Here is a 10,121-nt window from a genome sequence, read left to right on the forward strand (position 1 = left end):
AAAAAGGCGTCAAGTCGTGCTGGGTTGTCTCACTCCAGCAGCTTTCAACCAAAGACAGCAGACAGCCTCCCTGTTTGGAGCAGCGGGAACTGCTTGGAATACTAATGTGCAAAGGAGGAAGGGAGGACATAAGGGATGATGGAGGGAGGGGGCAGAGTTAGGGGAGGAAGCGATAGTCGAGGCACTTAAAAAGTAGGCCTCGCAAAAAGACCTCAATAGCAAAGTGGGGATGCATATAAATCATGAATGATGCTGCATTATTCTCTGGAGTGGCAGAGTCTAACCCGGCCGAGTAAGAGGTGGAGTACGAACTGGACAACCCTATGTACTTCCTGTCTTCTTGTACACCAGCTTCCTTCCACATCCCCAAAACATAAATGTCAGCAAAGACTCAAATGTGTCCCTATGTGCCAATAGAATCTTACATAACTGTAACATTTGTATACCTGAGGGCAGTTTGAAGTGACGCTGACTGGTTAAATCTACAAATTAGCGTTGATTTGTAGAACAGACAAGAAACTCAGGATGCAGGATGATTCCGCTCTCCTCCAACTCCAATCAAATAAGATGTTATGTTTGAACTTTGGATGACTGATTGTGTGCAGCGGATTTCTTAATTGGATACTTCTATCAAGGCTGATGATGAGATGCATGGACGGCTATGAATTCCCCCTTGATTGCCATAATCAGTGCAAAGAAAATGCTGTTGGTTGGAAACTAAAAGTCAAAGTGATGAGAGTGCTGAAAAGGACATCACAAAAGGAAGCTATACATAGCTTATCTTAGCCTCATTAGCTTATATTGACAAAAAAAAAAAATATATATATATATTATTTATATATATTTTTTGTATATATATATATATACACATATATATATATTTTTTGACTGGGAGATAAAGAAAATGAGTCTTATGAAATCATTCTGCCCAAACCATTCATCTTAAAGATGAGGAAAATTTGAGCTATTATTTTGTGCTGCCCATTTTTATATACATATATATACAATTTTATATATATAAAAATATAAAATATATATTGACCGGAGAGACGGCCTCAGCATTGATGATTGAATATTTACATTATTGTTTGAGTCATATTTTCAAAGAAGCAAGAGAAGATTTTAGTTCTATTCTTTTAGCAGTCCTGCTATGTATCAGGTTACAATCATTGATCCTTTTTTTGCTGTAAAATGAACTGTTGGTTAATTTAATTAATTCATTAATTAAAAGTTTTATCTTGAAAGAGGCCCCTCTCAAACTAGTTCATTAGATTACGCAAACTCTCACTGTGAGGAAATGGTTGACTTTCAGATAGGATCTAATCTCAGCGATTTCTCTTTCTTTGTTGAAGGTGCAGAAGCCAGTCGACCAGGACTGACTGCAAATTGGGAACAAAGTCTAAGAAGAAACAACCGTATGTCGCTTCTTTTAGTGTTCATTCAGTACTTGTCGCAACAAAAACCACAACAACTAAAACAACAAAGTGTAATAAATCGAAAGCAAACGCAAAAAAGCGACTGCGCTGTGTTTTGGCCTGCTCGCTCCATTCAAAGGCTAAAGTGCACCTGTCGAGGGAAGTGGACACAATGGGTTAAAATGAGCTCATCTATCAAGCCCATAAGAGCCACTCCCCGCTCTCTTGCCCTGCACCCGGCTTCCTGTTGTGCAGGAAGCGTGGCCTGCCCGCCTCCACCCACTCGGCTGCACGACTAACAGGGAGTCAAAGAAAAAAATACACAATACATCAAAAGATCACCCGTATAACGGAGGTATAAGTTTATGTGTGTAACGAAAAGTAGACCAATCATCTGTCTAGTAAACAACACATGCACACGCAGAAGGTCTTGGCAGCTGCATGCTTCCATTGTGGTGAGGCCTCATTAGCTCAGGAAGCGCTCTGGCAGGAAAAGCGCCATTTGGGATCATTCAGGCTGCAGGAAGCCTTGTGCTTAGACAGCCAAGTCTTTCCTGTTGGAAGGGAAGGTGTGATGGCTTTTGTGCACTCGCACACCTGCAGCTGCAGAGACCCCAACACCCCTCCCTACCTCCCTCCCTCACACGCTTTCAATCATGAGCAACTATTCACATGACGTCTTTTTGCTATTCAACGCATTCTCATTGATGTGACAGCTGACTTTGGGGGAGAGGTGAGGGATACCCTTGACTGATTGACAGTCAATCAAATGGCATACTGTTAACTCTCATTGAAAAGTCCATCACAATGTCAATACAAAAAATATCAATGAACTCGCTAAAAACAAAAAAGCCCTTTTATGTGTGTGTTTAAATTCTCACTCAGTCGTCATGGTAATCCGCCAAGGTTGAAACCAATTTTTTCTATGACGTGTTGGTTGTCTCCTATAGTTGAAATTTGGAAATATCCTCCCCCATTTGAACTGAAAGTCCATTTTGATTCTCCAGAGCGTCCATTATTGTAGGATAATGGCTTCCGTAAATGAATCAGATTTTGTGCTTTATCATCAATTGATTTTCTTTTTTTGACTGGGAGATAAAGGAAATGAGTCTTATGAAATCATTCTGCCCAAACCATTCATCTTAAAGATGAAGAAAATTTGAGCTATTATTTTGTGCTGCCCAAGTCTTGCGCAAGTCGGCGGCTTTTTCTTCAGTATTTCAATATCTTGTTGAAGGAAACAAAAAAATACTTTGTATCACCTAATTGTTATCCATAGGAACTACCCTGATTACACCCCCACTGTTGCAAATACTTGGCAGTTCATAATTTCTGCTGACATACGTCAATGTCTTCATGCATCACAAGAGAGTATTAATGGCTGTATTCAAACATGCGCTGGTCCACTTTGAACGGATCAGCCGTCCCTTGCTTCAGGTGTCATGACAAACCACTTCTGATTCGCTACAAACACATGCGGCTTTTTGTTTGTAACAATCCGCTTTAGGCCAGCATCTGAGATAAAACAGTCTTACCCCGTAGTGAATGTTAATTGTACTTAATCCTTCTTGTAGCCTGTTGTTGAGGGGGCGGACTGTGTAGAAGTCTAGAAGTCGTCGAGGGAGGTCAGGGGCTGTCTTCATGCTTTAGGATCATGCACCTCCAGAGAGAGGAAACTCTGCCGCAGTTTAGCTTTAGCTACAGGTACTTTTAATCAACTATCAGGTAAACAGATTTACCTGAAGCAGTAGAAACACTTGTGGCAAACTGTGGCAGGGTTTTTTTACTTTCGGGACTGGGATTTCCCATCTCTGGTGGTGGTTGACCCGAAAGCATGAGAACAGCTTGAAGACAGCTGCTACTGTTCGCTTTGCTGCAACAAAACTGGAAATTCCCCCATTGCAGGATGAAAAAAAGGCTTGTCCTATTCGATTTTCTTCTACTCATGTGAAAAAGTAGATCTACCAAAAAACTAGTTGGGGTCTCGTGCAGCTGTGTGAGAGACAATCGTGAATAGACGCACACATGGTGACATTCCTGAATGCGCACATTAATTGGCTCCTTCTTCAGCGTTTTCTCTCGTGCGCCAGTTGATTAGTAATAAGAGCGAAACACACAGTCTTGCTGTGAGGCTCCTGCGTCATCAATGTCATTCTTATAATCGCCCTCCTTGTGTTCCCGGCATTTGGACAAGAACAGTGTCTCGTGTACAAACCCAACTAAGACGCAGATTGTCTCTATCAGTCATTTGTATCCAAAATACATTTAAAGAAATTATAACATGCTAGAATTCTTTATGATATATTGATATCAGGCATGTCGTATATGCGTTAGCTCGATTTAAACAATTTCAAATTTAACATATGACTGTGTTTTATGAAATACTCGACTGTATTTTTGCTCCTGAAAAACAATAAAGAAAAATGTTTTTGCATTTCAGGTTGAATTATAGGATAGCGACGCAATGTTTTGTTGGTATAAAGGCCCTAGTACCAAATCTTGTGGGACTCAAGAGGCAATAATTACAAATAGTAAAATGTATTTTTGTCTGTCCACATAGCATTCTAGACCTGAATTGACAGTCCTTGTTCTACGCCAAGCCGAAAATAGCAAACCCATCCATTATCAACGTTGCCAGTGAAATGATTTGGACTCCATTAGAGATTCCAATCAAGCTGAACTAAACATCATTAGAAATGCACCAGAAGCTCAGATGTCAGCAGTGTAGCATTACGTGCAAGAACATACCCAGGACAAATTGTCTTCATACAGATGTGAATGCATCAAGGAGCTCACTTGGTGGTGTCGCATGACTCTATGGAGGCTGAGACAATGCATTCACAAAACCACAAGATATCTCCATGTGATATAAGCATCCAGGAGTAAAAGTACAATGTATTATTGATGACATCAGTCCCCTAGATCATTTGTAAAATACACACACGGATCATAATGCTTAGCAACATGACAATTCCAAACAGCGCGCCATCACTCGCTAGAAACGTGTTGTCATTTACGGAAACATCAAATTAGGCCTTCCAGGTACCGAACTCCTTGCATTATTACGCGGTTTATGCTCAGTCATTGAGTTAATGTCTTCTCGTCTGCAGTACAACAGAAGCATCCATTTGTGTGATTTGTACAGACGCCCAATAAACCAGTTATTGTCGTCTAACTCGTCTTCTTACTGCTGCTTGGAACATGTTGAGGAAGAAGGAACTTAGGCGGTAAAATGTTTGTATCTAACATTTTCGCTGGTGACAGTAGCGTGAGACAACAATGGCAATTTAGTGTTGCGCAAGATGTTCCAATGAATTATAATAAAATGAGGGCACAACAATATACACAAAGAAAATGATGTGTGTGTGGGGGGGGGGAACACGCTCTGTACTTTTGACTCTGAAAAAAATTCATTGTGCAAGAAGACGATTTGTTGAATATTACGTAAGGTAGGTGTTTTGAGTTCAAATGAGAGGGGGACTCTAACGCAGCCGTACCTTGGCTGACTTCAAAAATGATTGATAAATAATTATGTTCACCAATTTTTAAGCACCGTATTCTGTGCTTCTTTTTCAGTATGAGATAAATAAGCTGGCCATTTGCCATTGAGTCATGAAACTTGTTGGGGACACAAACTTGTTTGTCAGTCCTCATATTTGGGTTAATTTTCTACCTTCATTGTCTAGGATGTATTACGTAGCCAACAAATACATGTAAGCATCCTTGAAATTCTGAAACTACTCCATAATTGGGCATATGCCTTCTTAACATTCTCAGCAACATCTCAAATTATTTTAAACAGCTTTTGAAGGTGAAAAATATTCACACTGTCCCTCTTTTATTGGTTTGATACCAGCGCTTGTCTCGCTTCTGAGTCAGCACTCACGTCAGCATTGTGAAGCAACAAAGTGTGTCATGTTATTTTCATGAATAATGCCACAAATACACACAAAAAAAAACAATCAAAATTTTGACATATAGACAAAGTGACCAGTTAAAATGCATGGATGGTTTAGTCTTTGAGAAGATTTTTCTTTTTGGTTCACAGGCTATAGTTTGCATGAGTCACATTCATGGCAAAGTGCATCATTTTAAGGCTTATATGGTCTTAAGATTGATTTTTCTATTCTTCTCTGTGACGAACATACCTCCACATGGTTACTGCGTATTATTGTGTGTCGTGGTTGCGAATAAGTTTCCCTTCACAAAGTGAGATTGCAGGTTTCAAAAAAGAAAGCACTGACAGAAGAACGGAATGCCCTAAAGCCAGAAGGGCTAGCGTCATTCTCGATTTGGGAGGGTTTGACTGAAGCATGTCCGAACCTGCTCAAACAAAAGTTGCTATTGAATGAAAACATACCGATACTTACATGGGTGGAATCCTTCAGTATGTTGACAAAAATGAGAGAAGAAATTGTCCTTTTAGGACACAGGTGTCAAACTCAAGGCCCGGGGGCCAGATACGGCCCGCGACATCATTTTACGTGGCCTGCAAAGACAAATTGTGCATCAAATTCGTGTGTCATTACTAGAATTGCAAATTGTCTTCACTTTTAATAATATATATTTTTTAAATATTTGATCAGTTTTTACTCGTCTGATTTGAAAACGAGTTATTTGTCAGTTTGTTTTGTAGCTTTTACTGGATATAATATGAGGTGCTCATACATTTATTTGGGTTGACATTCATAATGGCCCTCCGAAAGGAGCGATGACTACAATGCGGCCCGCGAAAAAATGAGTTTGACACCCCTTGTTTTAGGACGTAAAATCGTCTTTTAGCATAAGAAGCTGCTGTGATCCACCATTGTCTGTTTTCAGAGTGGAGCATGACTTGCTTATTTCTACTTACAATGTTTACAAAGTAGTAAGCATTAACAGTGTATTTAAGAGACCCATTTTTAAATGTCTCCGTCTTAAGATAGGGTAGTATTGCCATGTAAACAAAGCAAACCAAAACCAGCGATCCTGTCATCCATTTTTTCGTGTAAACAGCCCCTATGAGATAAATGTCTGCAGAGAAGCTGCTAACAGACATGCAGTGCAGTCATATTCGAGAAGGTGCTAGTCAGACCTAAGTCTTTCTTCTCCAGGTGTGCTTTTACACTGACAAAAACAGATGCCCCCCGTGCAAGTTACAATTATCGAGAGTCATCGTATTACTTTGAACCGGAGAATGAGTCTATTTGTTTGTGGCTCGTCATCATGCGTTGCAACTTTCTTGGCGAGAACGACACCTGCACTTTGGCATCCAGTGTTGAGGGTTACACACGCTCACACAAAAGAACACACCGCAAGCCCTTACATGGTTACAAAGATACAAAGTGGGCCAACATACCCACATCCACTACCGAACAATCCATTCATTGTTTAAGGATTGTAATTATTATTATGAAAATTATTTTCCCCCTAGCCTCTCAAGACAATGGCACCCCCACTATAAGGACATTTAATACATTTAGATTGATTTCAATTTACTGATAGAGAAATACAGTATAATACATATTATACTACTTTTAAATTGATTAATTCTTCTAATTTTGCATCCACAAACATTTATCATTTTAATATGAAATATGGATTGAATTTCATACATATTAATCATATCTTGTCGAATAAATAATTAAATTAATGGTAAATGGGGTGTTAGTAGGTGGATGTTAGTTTTACAATGTCAGGAATAACTGTCATATTTTTTATATTTGTTACCTCTATATAAATTTCCGTTAAATTTTCATTTTTTTCATTAAATTTAAATATACAATGTTTATACTTATACAGAAATCATGTCTTTCTTTTTTGGCAAATGTTTTGTACTGGCAGCTGCAGCAGTGAATCACATGCACGTCTCTTCCAAAAGTGTTTTTCTTTTTTATTGCAAATAAACTTGTAGTGAAACCTGTGCACTAAATTCATGACATAATCTGATGACAGTATTTGGGAGAAGAAGAGCGATGACTCAGACAGAGAGACCAAACCAACTGCAGATGTTTACACGCGGGGGATGACAATGAGCGAGCGAGCCAGTGAGAGAGAGAGAGAGAGAGAGGCGGTTGCCACAGAAACAGCAATGTGTCTCCCACTCAGCTCGGTTCCAGTCTGCACATTTAACAGCGAGACTTGATGGCGTTTGATTGGCTCGTCGCGAATATGTTGTGCTTGACAACTCTGACCTCACGTCACGCTCTTTTAAGGGCATGCATCTTTTTTTATGAATGAGAGGAGGAGGAATGTGCTGGAGTATTATGGACAAATGTCTTGACGCCTTTTGTAACGTCACCTGGCATGTGACAATTGGCTATGCAGGGCTTTCCTTATATGGAAAGATTCATCAATTTCATTCAAATGAAAACCTATTACAACAGTCAACATTTCTTTGGTCTGCTATTAATGCTGCTATCCTAAAAGCCACTCCTTAGCCAGGTTGAAGAAGATTCAGGGAGCAGAATCAAATAGTACGAGTCTTGGCGCTTATTTTTTTTTAAAAGCCTGAGCTCAACCAGTCACTGATATTTTAAATCTTTCTGTTTGTACACAGGCAATGCCTGATATGTGAAAACAAGCCTTTCTCTCTCCTTTACTGAAAGGAGACTTGGATGGTTATCAACCCATTTTAAATCTGTGTACTGTAGCAAAAGTTTTAAAATCTCTATTAAAGTCATTTATTGAGCAACATTAATATTCTCATCCCAATGCAATCTGATTTCAGATTGTTTGAAAGTTAATGATATCAATTCTGCATTTGAAAAGAAATTATTCCGTGTAGCCTTATCGATTGACGTTTGCAAGGCATTTGGCACAGTAGACGATTGTACCTTGGGAAATGTTGGTTTTGGCCCCAGTGCAAATAAACTGGAGCTAACTGGAGCTAACTTTCTGACCGATCCCAACCGGTATGTTAAGTATTAATGATTTGCAAGTATCGTGAGCATTAGCACTTGTTGAGCAATGCAGCCCCACCCAGATCCCTTGGAACTCTGGGCATGCCTGTCTTGGATTTGCTTTCTACATCTCTGTCTTGTTATGAGTCACTAGTTTGAAACGCAGCTTTGAAGCCTGTCGCGCTTTCTCACACGACTAGGCAGGGCTGCATTTAATAGCGTGACACATTTCGGGGAAGCTTTGCTCAACGTCTTTGGCACCTTGTCGCGACACAATTCTGCTCAAGAAACAGAAAACTGACCGTGAAGCCATCGTTCAACTGTGACGGCTTTGGGAGTCGCAACGCCAGACCAATAACCCCCCCCCTTAGAAGAGCTTATGAAAGTAACAAATGCCCTGACAGCATTTGAGTTATTTCAGAGGGTGGCGTGAGATGCATACATCCCAAGCTTCTCTTTCACACTGCTTGACATAAATCACAGAAACACTGTTGAGCCACGTCAATAGATCAGTATCAATTTTGACAATTTTATAAGCGTAACGTGTGTGAGAGCATTTTGGTTTTGTGTGAGAGAGGTCATGTGAAATGATGTCTCAGTTGGCCCCTCATAACAATCATTTCTACTGACTCGTCCTTTTGCCTGCACGCAACCTGAGGGAAGAAGCCGATATAAGGATTCCTTTGTCACATCAGCTCAAGCTCATGGCTCAGCTTACCCGCACGCACTACAACATCTCCTTAGTCGATGTGACTCAAGCTGGAGCTGCCTTGTTTGTGCCTCACTGCCAATATGAACTCTAAATGAGATACCAGCGTTGACACTAATTGAGTGAATCACATTTTGTCTCTTTAATGGAAAAGGAGCTAAACCAACTCTGTAGGAAAAGCGCCATGTCTTTAGTTGGCATAATCAGTGTTGGCTCAATTACTTCCAAAATGTAATTAGTTAAAGTTATTAGTTACCTTTCCAAAAAAAAAGGAATTGAATTGGCTCTTCATAAATGTAACAAATTACTAGGGAAAGTAATTTTTACATTACTTTTTCAAAAATGTTCAATGATTAAAAGAATTCAGATTTTTAAGCAGATGTCAATACAGAGTAGAACATCATAGACCAGTACTTGATTTAAGTTAATATTTAGTGAACAACAATGTAAAATAAAATTGAAATAAATAAATTGTCACACAACACACACTGCACGTTAAAAAAATAATAATTCCAGCAGTGACCGCTATATGGTAATGTAAACAATGTTGCATTTTTTAACAGTCTAAGAGCTAAAAAAACATACAAAGAAAAACGTGAAAACTTACCAGGTATGCCAAGTTCCACGCTCAAAGTCTTCCAGGCCTGCTCCCGTTTTTTTTTTTTTTTTTTTTTGCCCTGATACAGAAAGAGGTATTACAGAAGTATTAAGTCATAGAAATAAATATTGCATACTCGGAATGAGCACGGGGAGCAGCGATGATCCTTTTCTCCATTTTGGTCTCTTTTTCCCAAACAAAAGCCCCGCCATTGCCTTGCGCAGTGTCATGTGTCACCTGCGCGAAGCTGATTGGCGAGTAACGTGCCGCGTTTCACTGTTAGTAACGGTAACGGCGTCTAAACAAGTAACATCAGCTTGGTCTGAAGTTCTGTGTTCACATGTTGGCGGATTTTTGGGGAGTTTTTTTCCCCCCTACGCTTGTTCCTATGATCCAAAAACATGCAAGTTTATGAGTTTTTTGTTGTGAGTTTTGTTTTATGTTTTTTTTTTTCCTTATTTTTTTTTTTTTTTTGCTCACTTTTTGGGTTTTCATTGTGCCGTTTTGTTTTTGTATAT

The sequence above is a fragment of the Syngnathus typhle genome, linkage group LG5 (assembly GCF_033458585.1).
Source record: "Syngnathus typhle isolate RoL2023-S1 ecotype Sweden linkage group LG5, RoL_Styp_1.0, whole genome shotgun sequence".
Classification (NCBI taxonomy): domain Eukaryota; kingdom Metazoa; phylum Chordata; class Actinopteri; order Syngnathiformes; family Syngnathidae; genus Syngnathus; species Syngnathus typhle.